This window comes from Sapajus apella, unplaced genomic scaffold (genome assembly GCF_009761245.1).
Source record: "Sapajus apella isolate SASKATOON/1434 unplaced genomic scaffold, GSC_monkey_1.0 scaffold5, whole genome shotgun sequence".
Lineage (NCBI taxonomy): Eukaryota > Metazoa > Chordata > Mammalia > Primates > Cebidae > Sapajus > Sapajus apella.
The window spans coordinates 1,057,586-1,083,379 of record NW_022436945.1 but is presented as its reverse complement, the minus strand read 5'-3'; the positions used below and the strand labels follow the sequence as shown (position 1 = coordinate 1,083,379).

Below are 25,794 nucleotides of genomic sequence, written 5' to 3'. Positions count from 1 at the left end.
CCAGGCCGGGCTGCGCCGAGCCATTGAGCGCAGAGAGGAGCCCCCGGCACCCATCGGGCCGGACTCGGGGCCGCACCCGAGTGCGTCGGGCAGCAGTGGGCGCTCGCGATCCTCCTCTGCCCTACGCGCTCTCCCTCCGGGCCCGGCCTCCTCCGTCCCCTCCTTCTGCTCCTGCTCCTCCTCCCGCTCCTCCCCTCTTCGGGATTGAGCACCAAAACGCCCGCCTGCGAGGTCCTCGGCGCGCTGGCAGCTAGGAGCCGCTGCCACCACCGCTGGGTCTCAGTGGGTGCCTGCGCCCTCTCGCCGCCCGCCTGACCCGGGCCGTCCCGAAACTTGCTCCACCCGCCGCGGGTGCTAGGCAGTGCTGCCCATGGCCCAACCTAGGAGCCTATTTAGGGCGCCCGACGGACGGGACGGTGGCGCCGCTCAGGTGAGTGCTGCGCGCGCGGGGTGGGGGCCGCCAGGCTGGAGAGTGGCAGGACGTAGGTGTGGGGGCCTCCGAGGCTCTTTCGGCTGGCTTTCGGGACTTCGGGCAAGTGCAGAATCCAAGAAGAATCGGGGCTGGAGCAGGTGGAGTGGATGCAGAGGGAACCAGGAAGAAGAGACTGGGAATTTTCCCATCCTCCTCACCTCCTACCCTAGCACCCCTGCTCTGGACAAGTTGATCTGTAAGGACTGGGACCCAGATTTCTGACTCTTATGGGTTGAATGTTTTTCCCTCCAGCAGAGTCGGGAGGTTAGCTCTTGCTGGCCGTTCAGCGACTGCAGCTTCACCTTAGGACCCTGTGGGGCAGCGAGAGTGCAGCGCTTTACGGAGCCTGGGTGTCACCTGGGGCCAGAAACTGGGGCGGAGACACAGTCTGCAAAAGTAACTCGGCCGAGGGAACCTTTGGGGTGTTGAAGCCTTGGTCGGATTTGCCTTTGCATTTGGTTGGAGACAGGCATCTCCCAAGGAGAGCGATTGAGGCGACTGCCCTGACAATAAGTAAGCCGCTCTTCCCCAATGCCAATTACATGGGGCTCTTGATTTTTTCTTGTTACTTTTCACTGATTTTTTTATCTCCTTGTCGGTTTCTGTTTCCGGGCTCTTGGGTAGTGGCAGCGGATGGAGGTGAGGGATGGCGGGATGCGAACGAGCGCGGTTGGAGCCCCTTGCCCCCTGCTCCTAAGAAGGGTCTTATTCGGGAGCCTAACCTCGCTAGGTGCGCTCTTCCAGCCAAGCAGCGGACCTCGCGCTGCTCCTCCTTCTGGCCTCAGCCTGTCCCGGAAAGCCGAGAGCAGACCCAGAACGTAGGCGGATGATGTGATGAAGAAGCTGGAGCCAAGGTGCCGGCACGGGATGGGGTGTGCTGGGCGCTACAGTTATTTGCTGGAGCTATAGGTCCTCCATCTCATCCCCTCCCCTGAGAGCCAGCGATTCTTCACACACTCAGGGAGCTCTCATCCGCCAAGGGTTGCATCCCTCCCTCCACCTCCCCTTTGCAGAGCCAGTGGTACCCGTGCCTCGCCTGGCGAGAGTCTCGCTCCTTCCTTTCCCACAAGGTTATCCAGAGCTATTTTTATCTACAACTTGTGCCAAGATGTTTTTGGGAGGATTCTAGGGAGGCCACTCCAAATCCACTGTTTTGCGCTGCGCTCCCAGAAGCAGTCTCCTGCTAGCATGGAGCAGCCTCAAGGCATGGCGGGGAGAGTGGCCTAGAAGCCAAAGAGCCAGTCCTCCCTCTTCTCCCTCAGCCCTAGCCCGGGTAGCAAACCCCGCCACCACTGGCTCCGCTGAGCCTCCCACAACTAGCCCAGGAAGAGGGTCCCCAGATGAGTCCCCACGCTCTGGCTCTCAGGCTCTGGGTGCTCGGCGACTGCTGTGGCAGCAGTCTGGCACCGGCAGGTTCCTTTATTCCCACCTGTAAGTTATTGTTTTGGAGGCAAATCTCATTTAATTTTGTTGAAATCCTTCCACTCAAGGGTTAATTCCAGGAATTCCATCTTAAAAAAAAAAAAAAAAAAAAAAAAAAAGAAGGGAGAAATAACCTAACTTCTTCCTCCCTGGATTTCTAAAGCAAAGCACATCCTATGGCGTTTGGATTGTTTTCTTGCTTTCTGCATTTCTGGTAATATTGGGTAACATTGGGTGCAATTAGAATAAGCGTTACCTACTGAAATTCCAGGAGCCGCGCGCTTGGCTGCAAATCCTTGCCTTACCCTTCCCTTTGTATATCCAGAGCTTAGATTTTCCCCCACAGGATTGCAGAAATAACATTGAAATGGACCACTGTGTTACATAAGGTTTCCTCCAGAGCTAAGCAGAGAAAGAATAATTTCTAAAAGAGTCTTTCCAGGTTTGGGTTAGCCCATCTAACTCTTTCAGCCGAGTTTGACAGGGATGGACAAATTCATGACTAAGCAGTCTTAAGTGGAAGCAGTTAATGACAACAGCAGCATAGATGAAGATTCCTTAGTAAGGCTTAGTCAGCTGTGCTTCTAGATCCCCTGTGAAGCCGCAGGGTATACAGTGCTCTGTAGTTATAAGATGGAAGATTCTTGTTCTGAGAAGCTGGTGAGAAAGTGGTACATTGATACTGCATCTGAGGAGGGGCTCTTTACTCTCCTGTCAATATGCCTAGGATGAAGCCTCAGGCCCTCCCTGGCTCCCTCCAAAAGTTGGAGCATATACTTTTCTCATTAAAATAAGAAATTATTTTACTGGAAAAGTCCTGGGGGCCCTCTGAAGGGAAAAGCTACATGGAAGTTTTTCTTGCCTTGAATTGAAACTTGATGTTGACTAGGAAGGAGCTTAGAAAGATGTACTGGGTGGTACAAATTGCTCAATCCATGCACACTGCCTTTCCTAGACCATGGCATCTACCCACGATGGCATGTCCCCACCATGGTTGCTAAATCATGTCTGTCTATGGGGACTAAGGTTTGGAGGAAGGCACAGTAAGATGTATTGGACGTCCTGATGAAACTGAGCCTGTGCCCTAGGTGGGTGCTCAGGCACCAGGTTTCCAGGCCTGACTCTAAGCCTGAGAGGCTGTGTTAGAGACGGTTGTTGCAGGAGGGTAGTAACTTCTTAACTGCTTCCAGGGAAATGCAGTAACTTTCCGGCTGGTGTTGGAAAAGATCAGAGCTATTCCCCATTTTTTCTGTTCAACCTCGCTACGTGATCTAGTGCTTTCATTGAGGCTGCTCTTTTCTTAAGGCAGAAGGCAAGAGAGTGCAAGATGGATTTAAAGCCAACTTCTTGCCCCATGACCTCGGGCAAACAATTTGTCCTTCCCTGAGCCTATGTTTCTTCCTCTGGAAAATAGCGATGAAAGGGTTATTATGAGAAAGTGAGAAACTATACGAAAAGCATCTTGCTGATTATAAAACACTTGTGCAGTTGTAAAGGGTAAAAAAGTCAAAAAAATTAAGTTTTTATCATAGACCTATTTTAATATTCATTTTAATTGTAGTTTGCATATGTCTGAGTAAATTACATATGCTAAACATTAAGTGGGGGAGATGTCATCTAATTGGCTAGTGCCTTCTTATGATCACTTCACCTGAATGCTGCAAGCACTGGGCCTCACTGCTTCTCAGAATGACTTGTTTCTTGTTTTCAGGATCGCAGTCAATTTTTAGGGGTTTTTTTCTTTTTAACAGATTACACCGTATATGTCTTAAGAAAATCTGGCTGAAGAGAGGGCCCTGATGTTGATTAATAAAAAAAAAAAAAAAAAAAAAAACAAAGAAAAGTCATAAATGGGGAGTGACTCCATTGGGGAAAAGTAAAACATGAGCAGTGTCATGAGATGACCTGGGCCTCCCTTGTCCAAATCTTTCATCAGCATAATGCACTGGCTCCCAACTGCATTTTAGGTGTCCCAAACACGTCTCCAGAACCTCACTCAGTGTCTGCCTGGCACGTAGACATTCAATAAATATGTTTGGAATAATTGAATGAATGATTGGACTGAATCTTCACAGCAACCCTGGAGAGCAGATGGCATCATTTCTAATTTAAGGATTTGGAATCTGCAGATCGAAAAACTTAATTAATTTTCTAAAGGTACAAAGGATTCCAGACTAGAATTCAGGACTGCATGTTCTTATTTCACTCTGCATTCGTGCTTGTAGTGCCCTCTCTCTTCAGAATCACTTAAAACCCTTCTGAGCAGTTGGAACCAAATATCCTATTTAGGGAGCAAAACCTTCCCTTCATAGAAGGATTTTTTGTTGTTGTTGTGGGAGATGGGCCTCTTTTTCCTTATCCCTCTCTCCCAGCCCTGAACTAGGGCTTAGTTGAATGATCCCATCTGGGGCCTGGAATCTTGAAAGACTAGCTAAAGGACACAGGGACACTGGAGGGTTTATTTACCACCTTGGTTCATGGATCAAGAGGCATCCACAGCAGCATGCATGTCCCAAGGTGTGGTCCCAGAGGTGCCTCTTCTGCAACACCATCTTGACCTGCCCCTGGTGCCCAGGTTTCTTTCATTCCTTCTCATTTTCCAATCCTGACTTTTCAGCTTCTCAGCAATTCCTAGAGGCAATCCATAGACTTCAAGCGAATTCCCTTTCTCTCTGGCTTAGCCAGAATTGCAACCAGCTGATATACAGCCTCTCCCCATTCATCTTCAGTCCTGTCTCCAGCCTGAAGCATCCTTAGCTTCCTCTACCCATGGGGGATGAAGTCTATAGCTTTTTCAGATCGTTAGAATAATATCTACTGGGCTGTAGTTTGTCAATAGTTATGTGCTACTACAAGAGGTCTAGAAAAATGAATACATTATTCTTCCAAGCAATAGCCTGAACATAACAGAAATAGATCCCAGTGGGCATCTTTCTTTTTCTCTAATACATGCTTTTTGGTAGTTTTCCAGCAGGGGTCGCAAACTCTAATGACTTCAGCAGCCAGGCAAGTAACAGCTTGAGGGGAACAGGATTTGGGGCTTCAGGTGGGACTTCAGGTCTGGTCTTGCCAGATCTGGTTATGTTTTTTTTGTTTTTGTTTTTGTATTTTTTCCCAAGGTAGACTGTCAGTTTACAGTTTTATGTGGAATGTACCCACTTTCAAGTGCCAGTAGCTAATTCCACATTCCTAAATTACATCATGTGGGCCAAACCAAAGACTTCCATGTGTAAGCCTTATATCTGTCACACAGGCCTCCAATGTATGGCCTCCGGTGACCCGGGACATAAGGGAAATTTGATTGGAATGTGAGATTCAGGAGAGTACTTTACTGAGAATGTCAAGGCGAGAGTGCAGGGGGCACAGAGTGCAGACAGTGCTCTAGTTAGTTACCGTTTACCTTTACAGAGCGAATCTCTGTTCGGGATGCTGCTTCTTCCTATCTCTGTAAACGGTTACAGCAATCACGTTTACTCCTTTAACACATGTTTATTGAGTTCCGGCCATGTACTGCACATTGTTCTGTTCACTGGTGACATAGTAGGGAACAAAGCAGATGGAAGTCCTCGCCCTTGTGCTTATCTTCCAGCGGAGGAGACAGACAAAAAGCAAGACAGATAAGCAGAATCTCTCCTAGTTAGATACTGATGTGCTAAAAAATAAATAAAAATTAGGGGAAGGTTTTAGGAAACATCAGCATACTGGGGAGGAATCTTAGGCTAATGGCCAGGGAGTCTGCAGTTCAGTCTCTGGCTCATCATAACCCAAAGTTAAGTTTCATTGTCCAACATAAAATATTTTCTATGTGGGAGTTTGATTGTATTCTGGGACTATCATCTGTGGGGTAGTATTTGATATTGGGCTATACTTTCAATTTTAATAAAATTGACTATTGAGCACATTTATTGTATGCCATGTACCTGACATTGCATTAGGTGCTAGAATACATTGATGAACAAAACTAACCAAGGACTACTCTGCAAGGAAATTATAGAGCAGCATGAAATACATTAAACACGATCTCAAATGATTAAATGATTAGGCAACTGAAGTGATTGAGGAGTGTGGTCGGGATGCCTTAACTGTTGAGTTTTGATACTCAGAACTCTGACGTTCACCACCTGTTTTTTGTTTGTTTGTTTGTTTGTTTTCTGTTTTGAGACAGAGTCTCACTCTTTTTGCCCAGGTTTGAGTGCAGTGGCAAGATCTCAGCTCACTGTAACTTCTGCCTTCTGGGTTCAAGGGATTCTGCTGCATCATAATAATTGGTCATTTATTATGTGCCAGGAACAGTCTACATTTGTGCTTATTAACTTACTTTAAGTCTGCATCCATCATCCATGAAATACTTTTGAGGCTTTAATTTATCTAGCAATGACATTTTTATTATAAAATTTCATTTTTCATTATGAAAAGTATATATTTTTTAAAGCGTTTCAAGTGTAAAGTGTACTGTGCCCGTGGAGACTCTGGTACACCTTCTCCCAAATCTGCCCCCACCTTTGATATTGATTGTTGTTCACAAGACAGTTGTGCAGGAGATGAAGAAATAGTTCTTGTCCTTGATGAATTTACAGTTTAGTATGGGAGTCAGATAAATTAGCAAGTCTCTGCCTGTCTCATGAGATGGACCATCCCAAGAATATTTCCCTTTCATCACGCTATTTCTTTTTTTCGTGGCAATAATTTCTTCAGTAACATAATTGTGTAGCAAGTATGTTTACCTGGAGTCACCTTGTTACCTGATGGGCTTATTTGCTTACTTTATCACACTCAGGGGCCTGGACATGTATGTTTGCTCCAGCTTCTAGAACAGTATATTGCTCAGAAAAGAAGAAACAGGCAGCATTTCTGTCTGGGGGAGTTAGGAAAAGCTTCACGGTGAAAGAAATATTTAAGAAAAGAGAGAGACATGGGGAGAACAGCCGAAGAAGAATGAGAAAACATAGTGCAAATTGCATAGCCCTCAAACCGTTGTTGAAAACTCATTTGTCTATTTTGGGGATTCCCAATGTGGTCAGTCCAGCTGAATAACTGGCATATTAATACAAGCTCCTTGCTGAATAGATCCTGGTCTGCTCGTGCAAAAGCATTCCGGCATGAAAAGAATGTAGTAGATAATTCCTTACTCTCACATAATGTGACGATACCCACTGCCTCCTCTGTCTCTCGTGCCCAGTCCTGTGAGAGCCGCAGGGGAGCTCTTGCCATGTTCATTTGATATTTAAGGAAACTGAGGTCCAGAAATGAGGAAACTTTTCTTAGAGATGCCCAGAGTAAAGGTGGCAGACTCTGGACCCAGGGGCATGATTCTCTACCTTCTGTGAACAGATGGCTCAAGGTGGAGATTTCTTAAATCCCTGGAGAATTGAGTAGCCCATATTTTCCGTAAGCAAAGAAAGACATTTAGATGTACAACATTCACATCTCCTTTCATCCCTCAAGAACTTCTATTTCAGCATTTTATGTCTTGTCGAATTTCCTTTAGATGAGGTACGTGTACACCCTGCAGTAGGTTGTTTTATGTAAATGTCTTCACTCTTTAGTTTAGGAGGGTAAATCAAAGTTCTGTATCAGCAGTTAAAATACAGTGAGAGAAAGGTGATTACAGATGCAGCTGAAATGAAAAGGCATGCTTGCCTAGCTGTGCTCTGAAAAATACATACTTGTGTGGCAGGGAATGAGAGTGGGCTGGGAGCCTCCTCTGGAAAACTGGCTTTCACTTAATTTGAATTACTTCTAAAACCAGATCTTTCCCCGTGTCCTGGCTGGGAAGGAGGGGAGGGTGTTGGTTACAGATTTCTGAGATTAGATTTTGGAGCTATTTTTTGTGGTTGAAAGAACATGACTCTGGAAGTCATATATGTTTGAATTTCTGGCCTGGCTCTTACTGGTATGTCACTCTGAGCAATAGACAATTTTTCTGGGCCTTAGTTTTTTCCACACTCTAATGAGGATTGAGGGAGATGGCCAATATGTAGCACCTAGCACGATGCTCAGTATGTTTTCTCTTGTGTAGAGTTGTCAGATTTAGCAAATAAAAATACAGAACACCTAATTCGATTTGAATTTCAGACAAACAACAAATAATGTTTTAGTATAGGTATGTCTTAGATACTAAATAGTAAGAAATATGTCATGTTTATATAACATTTCAATTTAACTGGACATCCTGTATTTTATTAGCATCCCTATATTTCTGGTAGCAATTCTGAAAGATTCTTTTCTGAAAGTTCTTGTGCCATAGGAAGATAAAGCAGTGTAGTCTTGAAGGTGAAATGATTTGTTCAGCGGGTATGGTCCAAGGCAAAAGAGAAGGGCTGTATTCCTTGGTGAGCTAAGCAACAGAACAATCAAATCAAGGCAAGCTTGTTTCTTTGCTTAAAAGGAGCAAAGGAAGCATAGACCAAAACAGAACTCTGAGTATTGAAGAAGTGAGCCCGATTCTTTCCTATGTCACCAAAGCATAAGCCAGATTATTCTTAACACCTTTCGGGAAGAAGGTATTTCAACCCTGTGAGGCACCAGGGTAGTGTTCAGTCTTCTAAGGCAGAACCTTATGAAATACAAATATTGCTCCAAGCTCATTAGTGTAGGGCTGGAATTAGAAAGGCTAGGCTCACACAGGGTTCCACTGAGTACACTGAAGGGATACTTTGTGCTTTGGAAACTCACACCTGAAATTGCTCCTGCAATAGAAGCTAATAAAACTGTTAAGAGAACCTTTCAGACCTGCTCCCCGCAAGCCGATGAACACAGATTATAAATAAATTGAGCCCCAGATCTCCCCTGCGGCTGCTGGAGCATGTCATTCTGAGGAGGGCTATGAAAATGTTGGGTTTCCATTTCAGGGGACAGACTGATAGGAAACTAAATTAACAAGAATTTTGTTGCATGTGGACTTTCCAATGCCGTTTCATGCTTTCTTCAGTAGTGAGGTATTGCTCATGCCAAAATAACCGGTTTCTGTTGTGTGTAATATCAGTGACCCTTCATTTAACCTGAGCTGCTTACTGGCAGGGTGTCTGCATGAAGTGTGGGCCAGAAAGAAGGTATAACAGCATTATGATTAGTGTGAAGGCTTAACTAGCTGGAGAAATCTGGTTAGAATCTGCTATGTTACTTTTCAGCCATGACATAAGATGTGAGCTACCTCACAGCTCGACGTCTCAGGCTCCACATCTGCAAAATGGGCTGGATTAAAATTACAGCACAGATTTTATTTCATGTGCATTCAATTAATAAGTTATGTCATGCACTTATACAGGGTCTGGCTCACAGTCACCACTTTTTTTTTTTTTAAAGATGCCATTAATGATGAGGGAACATGAGGAAGGCCTCTGGATTGCAAACTCAGTGTCACCTCACAAAGACCACAAACTACAGGTGTTTTTCCAAATTATATTTTTAATGGATTAAATGTGCCCCTACCATAAATGTTCTCTTACTAGAAGGCCCCTATTTTTTCTTTTTAAAAGAATTTTATTGTATTTTATTTTACTTTTAGTTCAGGGATGCAAGAGCAGAATGTGTAGGTTTACTATGTAGGCAAATGTGTCCTATGGTGGTTTGCTGCACCTATCAGCCCATCTTCTAGGTTTCAAGCCCCGAATGCGTTAGCTATCTGTCCTAATGCACTCCTCCCCTCTTCCCCCACCCCTGGCTGGCCCTGGTGTGTGTGTTGTTCCCCTCCTTGTGTCCACTTGTTCTCATTGTTTAACTACCAGTTATGAGTGAGAACATGTGGTGTCACAAACTAATTTTTTTTTTTTTGCTTGAGACAGAGTCTTGCACTGTCTTCCAGGCTGGAGTGCAATGGCACAATCTCAGCTCACTGCAACCTCCACCTCCTGAGTTCACGTGATTCTCCTGCCTCAGCCTCCTGAGTAACTGGGATTACCAGCACACACCACCACACGTGGCTAATTTCTTGGGTTTTTTTGTTTTGTTTTGTTTTTTTAGTAGAGATGGGGTTTCACTGTGTTGGCCAAACTGGTTTCAAACTCCCAACATCATGATCCGCCTGCCTTGGCCTCCCAAATACCAGGATTACAGGCGTTAGCCACTGCACCAGGCCACTAAATTTTATGCATCATATTCATGGGAAAGTGTCTCAGTCTTTTGCCCTTTGTTTCTTTCATCTTAATTTATATAGTTCAAGTAAGCACTATTATTCATTTTCTAGGCCAACAAATGAGATGCAGCAATGTAGCAAAATATGGAAGGAACAGTGAGGGGAAGATGCAGACAAAGTAAAGGGAGAGGAAGAGAAACAGCGAGATAAGATGAGATGGACAGTCGGTAAGAGAAGGGAAGAGAACACAAGGCAAAAGAACAGAAAAATCATGAGAAGCAGAAAAAAGGATTTGAAGAGCATGGAAGTCCACTGATGTTTTGTGACAGGGTGGTCTTCAGCAGCCCTGAGTTAATCCCAGTGCAGGCAGCCCACTGAGAGTGGTACGTGCCACTCCTTCTCCCTGCCTCCCAGCTTCTCAGGACCCAACACAATGCCTCATGACCTTGAAGGACGATGTAAAACTGTAGTGTTCCAAGGAGAAAGCATGTGGGCATGATAGGAACAGTGAGCCACGTGCCTTCTCCCCAGTCTGTTTCTGTAACAGCCAAACATCACAGATGAATACTGAAGACAAGGGACCCGAGTGCCGTTTTGTGGAGGGACAGGCCATGGTGCCTGTGGTGGTCCTCTCACTGTGTGGGGGCTTGGTTTGGTTTTAATGATTTGCATGATGTGTCCTGGCCTTCCTTGTGTCCCTAAGCCCTACCTGCCTGCACCATGGGAACGGATCTTTTCTGGGCTGATAGGTGCATCGCCACCAGTCGTTCTGTGATGGAGGATAGTTCTTGGGACCAGAGCTCCATTCACCAAGCAGTTTGACATTCATGGCAGCTCTGGGCACAAGAGAATGTTCCCTGATCCAAAGGGGAGTGTATTATTTGAAGTATTTGGTGTTGGGGAAATGATTTTGCATCATTGAATCGTGGTCGTCTTATCTGAAAAATGGAATTATATTTCCTTATGGACTTTTGTTGTGAGAATCACATTTCATAATGTATGCAAAGCACCCATTAGAGAGCCTGGTACGTGGTTAAGTGTCTATAATGTAGCACTTAATAGTAATGATTAATTTTCTTGCTGGTAAGCCTGATTTTGATTGAAAAGCAGATTGCAAATGTCATCATAGATCTAGCTGCTTATTGCCTTCCAGCCCACCTCTGCCTTCTGGCTGATCCTCCCCTCCAGGTGGCTAAAGAGCCACAGTGTCCCAAAGCAGCTGATCTCATCACTCTGCTCTGAAATAGGAGGAGAGCAAGGTGCAGGGGCCTAGGAGGAGGGGGACTCTCTTTTAATTTACAGAGGGAAATCTTTCCCAAACGCCAGAATATTTTCCCACCTTTTGTCCCCTTGGCCAAAAACTAGGTCACGTGCTCACAGGTAAAATAATTACAGCATAGGAAACTGAGGCACAAAGACATTTGAAACAATGAAAGAGGAAAATGAATCGAACATGGTAACTCTGAATTGATCCCTCTTGCCTTTGGGCAACAGTTACACTTCTGTTTGTATATTACAATTGGAGATTGATCCTGCTCAGCTTCATCACTTCTCTTTTATTGCCATCTTCAGCTAAAATACAAATCTCATATCTTTCTGGCTTCTGTTTTTTTCCTTCCCAGCGCTGTCACTTTTACAGACATTTGCAATCTGCCATATTTCTCTATGTTAACTGCTCTTGCTAACCTGAGAAATCTTTGTAAAACACAAATATAATAACATTATTTCCCAGCCCCTTGATGCAGAATGTGCCATGGATTTCCATTATTCATAATATTAATGTTTAAGTGCAGGACGTTTAGATGCAAGAAAAGGTCAAGTCCCAGCCATATCGCTTTATTGCAGCATCACCTTGGGCAGGTTAATACTCTCTCTGAACTTCAGGTATTCTTCCATGATTTTAAATTATGTGTTTTTCACACACTCATTTATTAACATTTAATTTGTTCTAATAGATTAAATTGTAGGAGGATGGGGACTTTGTCTAGAACCTCCTCCCCCCCTCAATCTGTCTGCTGAACCAATGCCTGGCAGACAGTGGTCACCCAAGAAACAATTGTTGAGTGAAAAACCATGGGACCTAATGCCCTCCATTTCATAGAGTAGCCAGGATTAAAGATGATAATGCATGTACTGATTATTTTCATTATAATGCCTTTGATTAACTTAGAATGTTTAATATACATAGTTGGTGCCTGTTGGCTCTCCTTTTAGTTTTTTTTTTTTTTAAATAATAAAAGTAGAGCTGAAATTCAAGTTCTGCAGGATTGCTCTCACATTCTAATTTATTAAGCTTCATCGTTAGCCATTCTGCATTCCGTACACATACCTCGTCATCTGAGCTCAGGACCACCCTTTGTTCCCAGATAAATCAGGAATGTGGGCATTCACACCCCTGCACATGCTGTTCCCTCTGCCTGGAACTCTTCTATGTTCTCCGTTTTCTTATCAGGTTCAGACTGTATCATTCTTGAAGGGCTTGTCTAGCTCAGTCCCAATGCACTGCTCCTTGTCCATAGTAAATCACTGCATGTGTGCCTTTTGCCTTGGCTCTCTCTCTTCCAGACACTTAATGGGACATGCTTTCCTTCCTAGTTGGAGTTTAACAGGGCCATGATGATGTGTGGTCGCCTTACCTGAAGCTTTAAGAGCCAGCCCATGCTTTGTGCATGATCTCCTCCCTGCCAGCCTGGTGACTGGCACTACTCAGGAGAGTAGCTGTTCTGTCTGTCTGCGTCTCTAAGAGACTCGAATGAGCAGTGTCCTGCCACCAACCCTCATGGGACAAACAGCCAAAGGGTGGAGGGACTAAGAGGTGGGTGTTGAGCTCCGCCTAACTTGGTGTGCCCTGAATGAGGCACCAGCTCTCAAGTCCTCCTGGAGCTCTCCATATTGTGCAGGTGGCATTGCTATTGCTCATTGACTTGGCTGCATCCCTTAGGAGACAGCTCCCAGAGGGCAGGACAAAACCCTGCTCATGCCCGTTCACACCTCTCATGCCTAGTCCAGCGTGTAAGTCCTCAATCCCTGAGCAAAATATGGATTTGTGTAATGAGAGGGGATGAAAGGAGAGGCCTTTGTTCATGGTTGTTAGAAAGTGAACGTACCATTATGATAAACGACATTATTGGTCTTTAAGGGGAGGCAGATCTTTTTGTTCAGATTGCCTGAGTTCAGATTGGCAGCTGTCCTTTGTCATCTCATGAAGGAATTAAAGTGACCTGAGACAGTGTCCCCTGGGTAGGGTCAATGCCACCCACACTCTGTCCTTTCCTGAACTCTCTTGGGAGCTCTTATTCCCATCAGCCCTTTCCCAACCAGGAAGGCGTCTTTCTAGGAATGTTTTTACACATTCAGTCCCCCTGGAGCAGCCTGCTCCTGCCGGCTCCTCACCCCAGACGAGTCTCCTTCGCTGCACGCATTTCCACAGAAGCAGCAGAAGGACTCTGCATTGTCAGCGGGCCATTGGTGACACAGGCCACCAGGCCCTATTCATTTAGGCAAACCCATGTGTTTTGTTTAAGATTGTCATCACTTGCTATTTTTTCTTACTTTAGTTCTTAAGGCTCTCTGCTAAAGGCAACACAAAGGCTAATTATCTTATAATAGTTGTCCTTTAAAAACACTAGATTAAGAGCCACTTTATGCTTTTTATTCTGCTTTTTCTTTGTCATCTGTCGCTGCATCGCTATCAATAGAGCAACATTTTTGTGCTTTCACTGAAGAACGTTTCTTTCTGAATCTTCAATTCTCAGAATGTGGTCATTTCTTTCTTATGACAACTATTTAAATGGACAAAAATAGTTGTTAAACCTAAATTATTACTAATATTTTTCTTTCGCTTTTCTCTTCAGGCTGATGTCATCAATCTGCTACTGAATGAATACTATTGAGCAATTATTTATTGTGAGTCTATCACATGTCAGGTGGGCTAAAAAAATTTTTTTCTGTAATATTTTACTTAATTCCACCTAAGAAAACGGGCAGTGGTCCCTTTCTTCAAGATAGGGAAATTAGACCCAGAGCGAAAAATAGCTTTCTCAAGGGCATGTAATTACCCCAGAATATAAACCCAACATAATTTAAACATGATTGCTTTGATGTTTCTGCACCATCCGTTTATTTCTCTATTTCTCTACTTACACAGTTTAGCACGGACATTCATTCAAAATGTTGAGCTTTGTTTTTGTCCTCACCAGACCCCTGAACTTTTCTCATGAGACTTCTCCATGAAGCATGTTCCAAATTTCCTCATCCCGACCTCCTTAACATTGATAAAATAGCGTCTATTCCACAGTTTCCTTCATTTCATTGGATTGGTAATGTTTGTTTCCACAGCCATCTTTCCCCTTACACAGTGGATTCCTTGGGATGGGACTCTGTTTTCTTCCTATATTCCTGGGCAATGCCTGATAGAGCCTGCACATACGAGACTTGGTTACCTAGGACCTGAGCAAGCGACATCTAACCCTCGGCAGTGTCTGAATTTGCTAATCTTACATTATGGGAGTGAGGAAAAGGGATAATAATTGTAAAAAGAAATCCTGGATTCCCACTTAGTGACTCACAGTATTAAAATTCTCTCTCTCTCTCTCTCTCTCTCTCTCTCTGAATCTAAGTGTTTGGAGAAAAACTGTGAAAACCCAATCCAGAAATCTCAACACAATTTCCAAAGCTTTATTTAATTTGCAGTGGTGTTCTTTGGTCAAGCCTACTCATTTCCTCAGCATGTTGGACACTAATGAATCTGTTGGTTTAGATTTGGTATCAATCTGGAATACAAAGCCAAGCCTGAGTGTTCACACTCGCTAGTGGGGGAAGTAAACATGGTTGTTAAAATAGCAAAGAAATGGGACTGATTAGACCAAGGCAGCCCCAGCCAGTTTTATTCTTTAGAAACCCCTGAAAATTCATCTTTACGGAAGTATGCTATGGGCTAAAACATTTCAGGACCTCTATTCATGTGCTTCCTTCATTAATGTGCTGATGGCCTTGAGAAGGTTGTGAGAAGCAGGAAATCTTGAAAACTTAGTTCATCATTGGAACAATTACACACCCGTGCATATGCGTACATGCACACACACACACTCACATACACACAGCAATTTTATTTCATAGGCCCCTCTTGAAAGGAGATGGACAGAGGAATTGATGAGTCAACCTTGCTAAGGTCCCATCAAATCTAATGGACATGATAGAATAGAGAGCAACATAGCAAAGGCTCTCTTGCCTGCAGCTATACCACCCTGGTTTTTTTATTTATTTATTTTTTAAAACAAATCTATTTCTCTTTGTTTTCTGTATGTATATTTTTATTTTAATGGTTTATCTTTTTTAAATTGTACTTTAGGTTATGGGATACATGTGCAGATCATGCAGGATTGTTGCATAGGCACACACATGGCAAAGTGGTTTGCTGCTTCCATTCCCCCATCACCTGTATTTGGCATTTCTCCCCACGTGATCCCACCCCAACCTCCCTAACACCTGCTGTCCTTCCCCTAGCACCTCCCCCACTGCCAACAGACTCAGTATGTGACACTTCCCTCTCTGCGTCCACATATTCTCATTGTTCAACACATGCCTATGAGTGAGAACATGTGGTGTTTGATTTTCTGTTCTTGTGTCAGTTTCCTGAGAATGATGGTTTCCAGATTCATCCATGTCCCTACAAAGGAAACGAATTCATCATTTTTTGTGGCTTCATAGTATTCCATGGTGTATATGTGCCACATTTTCCTTGTCCCGTCTATCATTGATGGGCATTTGGGTTGGTTCCAGGTCTCCGCTATTGTAAACAGTGCTGCAATGAACATACGTGTGCATGTGTCTTTATAATACAACAATTTATAAAACAATCCATTTCTAATTGTAGCTCTGCTATAGTTCTCTTATCTCATAACACATTAACAAGACCAAAATGGTTTTCATGTAGATCCCGTAGTCCATTATCTATGAGTTTCTGTGCTCTTCCCACAGGCATCTTGTCCTTAGCCGTCTCACACCCCTGACCCTAATGTGATCACAGCTGCTTTTGTTTTGTTTTGTACCTTCTCTCTCTATTGTTCCCTCTCCATACCTTATACCCTGCATGGTCCCAAGGTGTTCGAAGGAAGAGACAGGGTGGGTGTCAACTGTGTGTCTAACTTCTTAGTGCCTGATGCACCATACATTTATTTAAGTCTTGACTCTGAATTGTGGATACTCTCACAGCCTGATATTTTACAAAGGTTGCTTCTCTCAGGCAGTTTCCTCTAAGGTTTATGCTTGCTTAAGTGAAGTATGGACAATTGGGAGTGAGTACAGTTGCTTAAGACAAGAGCTAAGGACTGAGAGCTGCCGTACGGGTCTAGTTTCCTGGTCTGTGCCACATACGACCCTCAGCCTCATCCTTAGAGGAAACTGCCTTCCTCCAGCCTAAAAGGTGATTAAGCTGCCCATTTGGTGTGGGGATAAGGGAAATCTTATCCCACCACGTGCCCCAGGCTGAAAAGCTTCTCTTCTAATGGTATATTTTATTGTCGTTGAGAAACTTTTTATATAATACTTAACTTAGTTAATTAGGGCTACTATGACCAAGCACCATAGGCTGGATGGCTTATGAACAACAGAAACTGATTTCTCACAGTTCTGCAGGCTGGGATTTTGAGGCCAGGATGCCAGCATGCTTGGGTTCTGGTGAGAGCCCTCTTCTGGGTTGCAGCCCCTGCTAAATTCTCCTTGTATTCTCACATGACAGAAAGAAAATAAGTCAGATTTCTGGCCTCTTCTTATAAGGGCACTAATCCCACTCATGACGTCCTCATCCTCATGACCTAATTACCTCCCAAGGACCCCACCTCCAATACCATCATGATAAGGATTTGATTTTAACATATTAATTGTGTGAGAACACAAATACTCAGTCCATAGTAATACAATGCTTTCTTCTTTGCCTTGCTTTATTCTAGTAACAGTTAAGCATTCTTCATAGATTCTTTCTCAGTCTAACCGATCTACCTCTCATTCAGGTCCTAGCTTCAATGAATATTCATTGAATGAGTGCTAAATATGATCTGAGCAGAATCAGAACAGCAAGTGCAGCCTGAGAAGCCCTACCCAAGGAAACAGTCTCTTGTCCACTAAAGGTCGTATTATTTCCCCTCCCCATCAAGAAGGCCTCAGCAACTTAGAAGTTTGATATATGGTGCTACCTTTAACCTATAAAATGTTAGACTGATGGCCACACTGGTGACAAAACTTTGTGGTTAACTTTTAACAGTAATCACCGGGCTAGGAATGTCGGATTCCATAGCTTTTGGAAAAATATCTTGAAATTTCGGATTCCAAGATTATGGCTCTCTTGCCATAATCAACCCATATGTTTCTTAATTCTCTAAAGATTCATGTTTTAGATTGATCTTAAAAGATCTTAGAATTTATGACCCATTTGTTTCACTTTGTAAACAAGGCTTAGAATATCACTGTGTCTCGCTCACTATCACATGGAAGTCAAGACAGAAACAGGGACTAGACCCTAGCTCCTATCTCCCAGTTCAGCACCTTGTTGACCCTGGTGCTTTGGCCCTTAAACAAAGATTTCGTGGATATGCATCTTATGTGCCTGATTATTGATTATCCGAATAGAAGCTTTATCAGCTATCCCAGTGTTCAGCACCTTGTTGACCCTGGTGCTTTGGCCCTTTCAAACAAAGAAGATTTCGTGGATATGCATCTTACATGCCTGATTATTGATTACCCGAATAGAAGCTTTATCAGCTATCCCAGTGAGATAGGAAGTCTGACAGTGACAAAAACTGAAATTTGGTGGGAGTTTTCTATGCCAGCCCAACTCTTCAGCACTTCATGCGGTCACATCTCCTTTAATCCCCACAGCAATTCCATGAAATTGGTGCTGTTACCATCCCCACATTTCAAATGGGAAAATGCACGTAGAGGTCACATGGCTTGCTCTTGATCACATGGAGTCAGTATGGGTACAGCTAGGATTCAAAGCCAGGTTCTTAATCATCAGCCTCCCCACTCTGAGCTCCTGTAATTCATCTTGATTCCTGAACTTCTCCTTCAGAAATTGTTTTATTTAAGTAATAGTAAATAACATTTTACTATAAATTATTACTATTTTGCATATAAAATGTATAAAATGTAAATTATTTTGCATCAATATTCCGAAAGAACAAATGACCAGGCCACTGATGGATTAACTTGACATGCACCATCGCATTTAATCTGAAGATACTGTAATTATAATAAGAGATAACAAGAGATTACAGAGAGAGTTGTGTGGAGTGCACGATGTAGGTGCTGTTTCTCTGGATAGATTACATGGCATTTAAATATTTCAAGATTACCAAGATGATACAACAGGCATCTACTGTTTAAAGCTTGAGTCAGAGGCAAATGAGATAGATATAATTTATTTGTAGAACTTGAAGCATCAGAATAATGAAGTATTCAACTTGAATGACACTTTTAAAAATATTCAAGCAGGGGACAAATGGAAATCACACTGGTGTGTATATGTATGTGGGCAGAGGAAGGAACCATGTACTATTGCTTTATTCAGTGCTATCATGTGAACTGCAACAGTTTTTTCAAAGAAGAAAAAAATGTGGTCAACATACAATCGAAACCCACTAGGGTATCATACTTGTATTATTTGTGTGCCAGCTCCCCTGGAGCTCTATGCAAGCATGGAGGGCACTTTGTCCTTGCTCTACCCCTGGTGTGTTTCATGGTGCCTGACAATACTAAGCACTCTCTTAAATGTTTGTTTTTAAATGACCATGATAAACCAAGAGCACACATATCTAAAAAAGAAAGATAATAAAAAGCGCCTGGGCCAAAGCTGAGCAAAGGTTTCCAAGTTATGCCGTGAACTTTTCTCAAGTCAGAGGCTGTACAGGGTGAAGTGGCATTGCTGTGATTTAAGTTCAGGACTGTATGCTTCGCCCCAATACCAGGGCTATTTTTCCTCTACTTTCTTTCTGAATGTCTAGGCAGGGCACTGAAGCCTCTCAAGCAGTGGGTCCTGGAGCCTCATCCCTACCAGCACCTGCCATGGCCTGTGCTCCCCAAGGCAAATCCCAGCACGGGCTGAGGTTTTCCTTGTGCCCCATCCAACCTTGTCTCCAGCTTCCCTGGATGAATGCTCCCATGGGACTTTCTTCTGAGCAATGGCTTCATGCATAGTTTTCGCCAAGATTGTGTTCAAACATTACCTTTGCTGTGAGGTCCTGCCAGGCCCTCCCTGGCCCTCTGCCAGCTCCCATCTCTCTCCTCTGGGCTCTTGAGTTTCCATGGCTGGATCTGTGTCTACTCCAAAGTCTACTGATTTATTCCTTCCACATGCATCTTCCGGCATTATAAGGTGCTCCTTGAGGACAGGGCTGGGATTATTTCACTGTCACCAGGAACTCAGTACAATTTTGGAAACATCCTAAATGCCTTGTAAGAGTTCAAGTAATCACCTGCAGCCACAGCATAGGCCTTAGGCCTGGCTCTCTGCAGACTTGCCATTCAGTCTTTTTTTATTTTACATTTTTCCTTTTCCTCACACTACTTGGCAACTTCTATCCATTTGTGAGATTCCTAAAAATCAAGACTTTTCACATAAATATTCATAGTTGAATTTTGAAAAATATGAATATCAGACCACTCTGGCCCTTGGTCTCTGATAATATCTGCCAGAGTTGGCAGCCCCTGCTTCTTCAGCCAAAGCACACACACAGCTGCTTGCCACCATCTCCCACCAGCCAGCTGGCTTCGTGCATAGATGTCACCTGCCTAAACCTGGAAGCATCTGAGTGCTGCCCCTGGAAAGACTACAGTGGTGGAGATCCAAACCAAACTGTTTTTGCTTTACTATTCATTCTGAGATCCCTGTACTAGTCAGCTAGGTCTCTTATCATCAAATACCATGCAATGGATGGCTTAAACAATAGACATTTATTTCTCACAGCTCTGGAGGCTGGAAGTCCAAGATCAAGGTGTCAGTGGAAGTGGTTCTTCATGAAGCCCTGTCCCTGACTTGTAGAGGGCCACCTTTTGGCAGTGCCTTCACATAGTAGAGAGAATGAGAGAGCCAGGATGAGCTCTGTTTTATCTTCCTCTTCTTATAAGGACACCAATCTTATCAGGATAGAGCCCGCCTTACAACCTTATCTAAACCTAATCATTTAAAGCCCCCACCTTCAAATATCATCACTCTGAGGGTTAGGGTCGCAAACTCTGGATTTGGGGAGGACAGAAACATTCAGTCCATAATAGCCTGGCTCAAGCAATGAGAGACAAATCATCTCTCCCTATTTGCTCATTTCAGGGGAACAATTTACTTCGGTTTGTACAGATTTATTTTCAGCTGTGAATTATTCCAATCTTCCTTACCCCAACAAAAAAAGGACAGATTTCCATGTGTCTAGAGGTTAGTGGGATGCAAAATGGGAGACCTATGTGTCTGAATCAGTTCAGTCCCTGCAGGTCTGACCTTGGGGTTCTTGTTCTCAGTTTCTCTGTCTGCAAAATGATGAGACAGAACAAGATGATGGAACATGGCTATTTTGACTCTGATGCCTTGTGTGTCTTTCCCGGCCATTTCTGTGTTAACACAAAAGATTTGTGGGTACTCACCATCTGCAGGGTGATAGATGGCTGTCCAGGCCTGACCTTGGGGTTCTTGTTCTCTGCTTACCTCAGTTTCTCTCTCTGCAAAATGATAAGACAGAACAAGATGATGGAACATAGTTGTTTTGCCTCTGATGCCTTGCGTGTCTTTCCTGGCCATTTCTGGGTTAACACAAAAGATTCGTGGGTACTCACCATCTGCAGGGTGATAGATGACTGTCCAGCCCAGCCAGGAAGGGCTTCTTCAGCTAAGACGGCACCTTTCAGAGGCTCAGTCACACCTGGAGCATGGGCTGAAGCCATGCACTCCACAGTGGGCTCGAGGCACCCCAGCTCCGGTCTCCTGTCTGCTATGGGGCCCCTCTTGAACTCACTGAGTAATAAGAGAAGCCCCGTTTGTCCACCCTCCTGTCATAGAGCTCTGCTGAGCAGTGCCTGAGCCAGTGTGTTTCTGCTTCTAATGAAGGATTTATTTAGGTCACTGCTGCCTTCTGTGCACAGCAATGCAGATTAAACATGTTGAGAAGTAACTCCTCCTCTTCCTTCACTGGGGCCTGCCTCACCACTTCACACACCTAGCTGCTCATCATTCATTAAGGGGTCCTTTAGGGAGGACCCACTGTGTGCCCTTCCACAGAGAGCTGGATTATTTCTATGTGTCACTGTCCTTTCTTCTTTGAGCCACTGTCTGGTTGAGTCACTGCAGTACTTTGCATCATGAACAAATGTGTTTGACTAATTATCATCCCAGAATCCCATTTATACCACCCAGCATTTTTTTTTTTTTTTTAGGTACAAAAATAACTACCATGATTTCAGGGCTTACCACAGGCCAGACAGTATGGCAATACCCTAAGCATGCCACATGTACTATTTTATTTAATCCACACAGTAAAGATGTAGGGCCAATGCATTCAATCTCAAACTCTGAGTTTCAGGGGCTGTCTTGCAGATTTTAAGTTACAGAGGTAAGACTTGCGACTGGGTTTCTGGCTCTAAGTCCTCTGTTAATTCTCAGCATCTTCCCTCTATCTCCCGCCTCCCAAAATACAAACTCAGCAGCCAAAATAATCCCTGTCTATTTTGTCTACCACAGTTGTTTTCGGTCCTGCAACTAAAAATATACTACCCCGACAACAGTAGGAAACTGACAAATAAAAAACAAAAGGCATTACCTGTCTCTGCCCCAAGCCAGGAGGATCAGAATCTCGATGGGCACCAATATTGTAAGCTCAACAACGTTCTAATCATTCCAACGACTACCGAGGGTTACACCAGCTTCTCCGGGAATTTATGAGGAATACAGAATCCCAGGCCTCTCCTCAGGCCTCTTGCATTAGAATCTGCATTTCTAACTGGTTTTCCAAGTGATTTGCCTGCATTTGTGTGTTTGGAAAGCACTCCGCCTGATTATTGTAACTTGTAGCCACAAGTTCCGCCCAGAAGAGAAGCTTTAGTTACCACTCACACGAATTTTTTATCCAGATCCTTGGGCCCTAATCCTTCACCTGTTTGGGAGAATAATGTTGTGTGGGTTGACTTCAGACTACCTGTGGGACAGGTTGCATTTATCATTCTCATTTTATCAAGGAGCACTTAGAGACTCAGAAATGACACTAAGATTAGAATCCATATCCTGGTGGCCACACCATGCTGCCGTCCTTGGCTTGCCAAGGCATCTCCTTCCTTCAATTTCAGAGAATTCAATTTATTATCCAGTTAGCCTTTTGTAAATATGGCACCTGACAGACATGGAAAGGATTCAAGGAAGTATAGAAGGCTAGAGGAGGAAATACTCAGAGTCCTCCTCTTTTTCAAGGGGAAAATAGGGACAATTACTTTACCTTATTCCCTGCTAGAAAGTAAATGTGGTCCAAGGAAGCTTATTAACATCACGTGGGCTCAGGCCAGGTGTAGTGGCGCTTGCCTGCAATTCCAGCTACTTGGGAGGCTGAGGCAGGAGAATCACTTGAACCCAGGAGTTGGAGGTTGCAGTGAGCTGAGATCAGGCCATTGCACTCCAGCCTGGGCAACAAGAGTAAAACTCCGTCAAAAAAAAAAAAAAAAAATTATGTGACCTGACTTATGGTCCTTTCTACCCTAAACTCTTCACGCCATCCCACCTCACAGCAATTACCATAAGGAAATTCAAATAAAAGTGAATGAATGTCAACATTTGTTGAAGATTGACATGTATAGGCAATTTCAAGAAAATAAATATTTATGTAGGTCTTGAAATATCACTGTCCTTTCATAGACTGACAGGCACAAACTAAATCTATTTCCAATTTCACTGTTTCTAAAATGACCTGCCAAGGATGAAAATCTGACACCATGCGAGGTGCTCTTCTATCGTTGTTCAAAGATGAAAGTAAAGACATTTTTGGTTCTTAACAATGAAAAAATAATCTTATACTTTTGATTGCCCAGAAGTTTGGTAGACTTTTTAAAAAATGACAATTCTGTGGTTCAACCTGTCTTTCTCATGTTTCAGTACGTTCCAGAAAATTAAATCACTCCACACCATGGGATTCTTGGAAGGAAGCGGTTCTTGCATAACAGGATAATAAATCTCATCCTCCTTCTATCTCATTGTGGTTTTAAGTAAGCTCTTCCTCGAATGGAATGTACTCCCCACTGCCCAGGGGGAAGCATCACCTTTTACAGGGAACAAAAGCACACCATGGGCTTTGAGGATGGCCAGTGGAATATTTTAGTTTTGATATTTCCTGGTTCTGTGACCTTGAGGAGGTCCTTTAACCTTAACAGTATACTTCTATATCTGTCATGGCAGATGTGAATATGAAAGGCAGGCCATAACATTAGTTTAATGATTGTGTGCCAGACACAGTGTCACGTACGTGGCATGGGTCATCTTATTTAATTATGATGAAGCCCCTATCAAGTAGATTTAAGCTCATATTTTCAGAGGGGACTGTGGAGCCCCAGAGAGGTTAGAACTTTACTGAGGTCAGTCACCAATAAGAATTTTAGCCTGGATCTACCTGATTGCAAAAACTCGTTGCTCATTTGCTTCTCTCAGCCACCTTTTTATTGCTTAAAAATATAAAATAAAAGGAGAACAACCACCTCTCATATTGTCACAAGTATTAAGAAAAATAATTTATTCTCAAGTGCTTACCACCTGGCACACAGTGAGTGCTCAGCAGGTAATCTCCTCCCTTCTAACCCTTTTGTTAAATCCAGTAAATGACTTGTGGTTGTATGTTTTGATCATCCCTGCTCCCCTAGAGGAGACTTTTGCCTGTGACAGTATGTCACCATCTCTTGTTGAGGGCCTGTGACAGTGTCCTGCAGGCAGATGGATGGCAGGCATCACTGTTCCAGAGTCACTAACTGTACCTCTTGTGAAATATCCTAGTTATTTCATTGCATCCACGAATATGTTCCAGTAGTGGGACTGAGAGAATATATTATAGTTAATTACATTTGAAATCTAGGTCATGATGTGAATTATGTAATAAGGAGACTTAAGGAGAAAATTTAAATATTTTTGAAGGGTTATTTCATAGCTTCCCCTCCTTTTTTAATCAAAGTGTTTTCTGGGCTCTCAGGTGATCTCACCCAATCATCATTAGAAATGTTGAGTCCCTCATTTCAACATCTGTTTTCTGCTTGACTCTCTAGAGACAGAAGTTTCAAGCCCTTAAAGTTTCTCTTCCTACTGTGTTAAAATATGTTCCCAGTACCTTCCAGCCATTTGTCTGTCTACTGCATTTGACAAGTTCATTCGGCAAACAAAATGTCTAGAATGCGCTCTGTACCAGAAATCACACCAGGCCCTAGGGGATACAATACAGCAAGGCAGGACCTCCATTTGCAGGAAGGGCCTCCTTGGAAAGGAGTTTGGATTTAATTCTAAGTGCAAGGGAAGCCTCCATCTGGAAGATTCTGTGGAACCTCCCTTGGGTTTCCTGTGCTTGGCATGTGGCTACTGTCTTCACAGTGGAACTCGAGGGAGCTTGCTGTTGCTGATAGAAAGGACTTTACTCTTTTGAGTTCATGAAACTCAGGCCGGTTTTTTCACTGTAGCACCTAGAAAACAGCCTCTCTGATAGAAGTAAAAGGAGAGATAACTGGGTGTCCCTTTGGAACCTATTAACCCATCTATAAAAGGGAAGTAGAGGTTCATTTTGCCCATCTTAGCAAGTCTGAGCCTTCATAGAAATTCTGTCCTTCATTACAGAATTGGTGCAAGGCACAAATATTCAACAGGAACAGAGAAGCCAAGCCAAGTTTATTAACAACATGCACCCTAACACCAGACATTGCCAAGAAAAGTGAAAGTGACAGTGAAATTCCTGGCTTTGTCTGTTTAGGCTGAGTTTGAATTCACTGCCTCTAACTTTCTAGACACACAACTTCCTTTCCCTGAACCTCACTTTTAAAATAATAACATCATTTACCTTGAGGACTTGCAGTGAAGATTGCAGCAAGCCCTGCTTGGAAAGTTGCCAGCCTAGTGCTGGCTCAGTAGCAATTGCTGCAGATGGGAGCTGCGATCATTGCTTTTGCCAAGGGGTGTGGCCTCCACTACAGGTGCTAAGGAGAATTCTGTATCCATGCCCATGTCAGCCAAGTGCTTCAACTGTCAAAAGGTCCCATTTGTTTACTTTTATTGGGTTTGTTTCTTGAGGGAAAAGAACGAATTTGCCTCTTGCGCTGGCTGCAAGTTCAAACCTGCCTTCCTGGTTCTTTTCCTGTTCAGGAAGCTCCTAATCTGTGAGTGGGTAGGAATCTTGCTTTCAGGAGAGTGCTTTCCACACTTAAAGAGTTTTCAGATTAAGAATTGCAAATGTGACCAGTGCTGGCTATCTCTGTGCAGTCTAACTCAATTGTCACCAGCCATATGTGTCCTTGAGATGTGCTACAAAGGTAAATATATACACACTTGGGATTAGAAGACTGGGTAGAAAAAATGCAAGCTATCTCATTAATTTTACATAGTGATTAGTCCAGGTATGGTGGCTTATGCTTAAGCATTTCGGGAGGCCGAGGCAGGCGGATCACTTGAGGTCAGGAGTACAAGACCAGTCTGACCAACATGGCGAAACCCTAGCTCTTCTAAGAATATAATACAAAAAATTAGGCAGGTGTGGTGGCACACGTCTGTGGTCCCAGTACTTGAGAAGCTGAGGCACAAGAATCACTTGAACCCAGAAGGTGGAGATTGCACTTTGCA

At 43.6% G+C, this 25,794-nt stretch overlaps 1 protein-coding gene across 2 annotated transcripts in view; it reads left to right on the top strand.

Moving 5' to 3' along the window:
• Positions 1-259: 259 nt before the first annotated feature.
• The window catches only part of HS3ST1 (heparan sulfate-glucosamine 3-sulfotransferase 1), a 36,136-nt gene continuing 10,601 nt past the window's right edge, over positions 260-25,794 (top strand). The window contains exon 1 of one of the 2 annotated variants that reach the window (XM_032272633.1): positions 260-430. The gene's annotated coding sequence lies outside the window, so the exon portion shown is untranslated. The remainder of the gene's footprint in view (positions 431-25,794) is intronic. The other variant, XM_032272627.1, reaches the window with a different exon arrangement.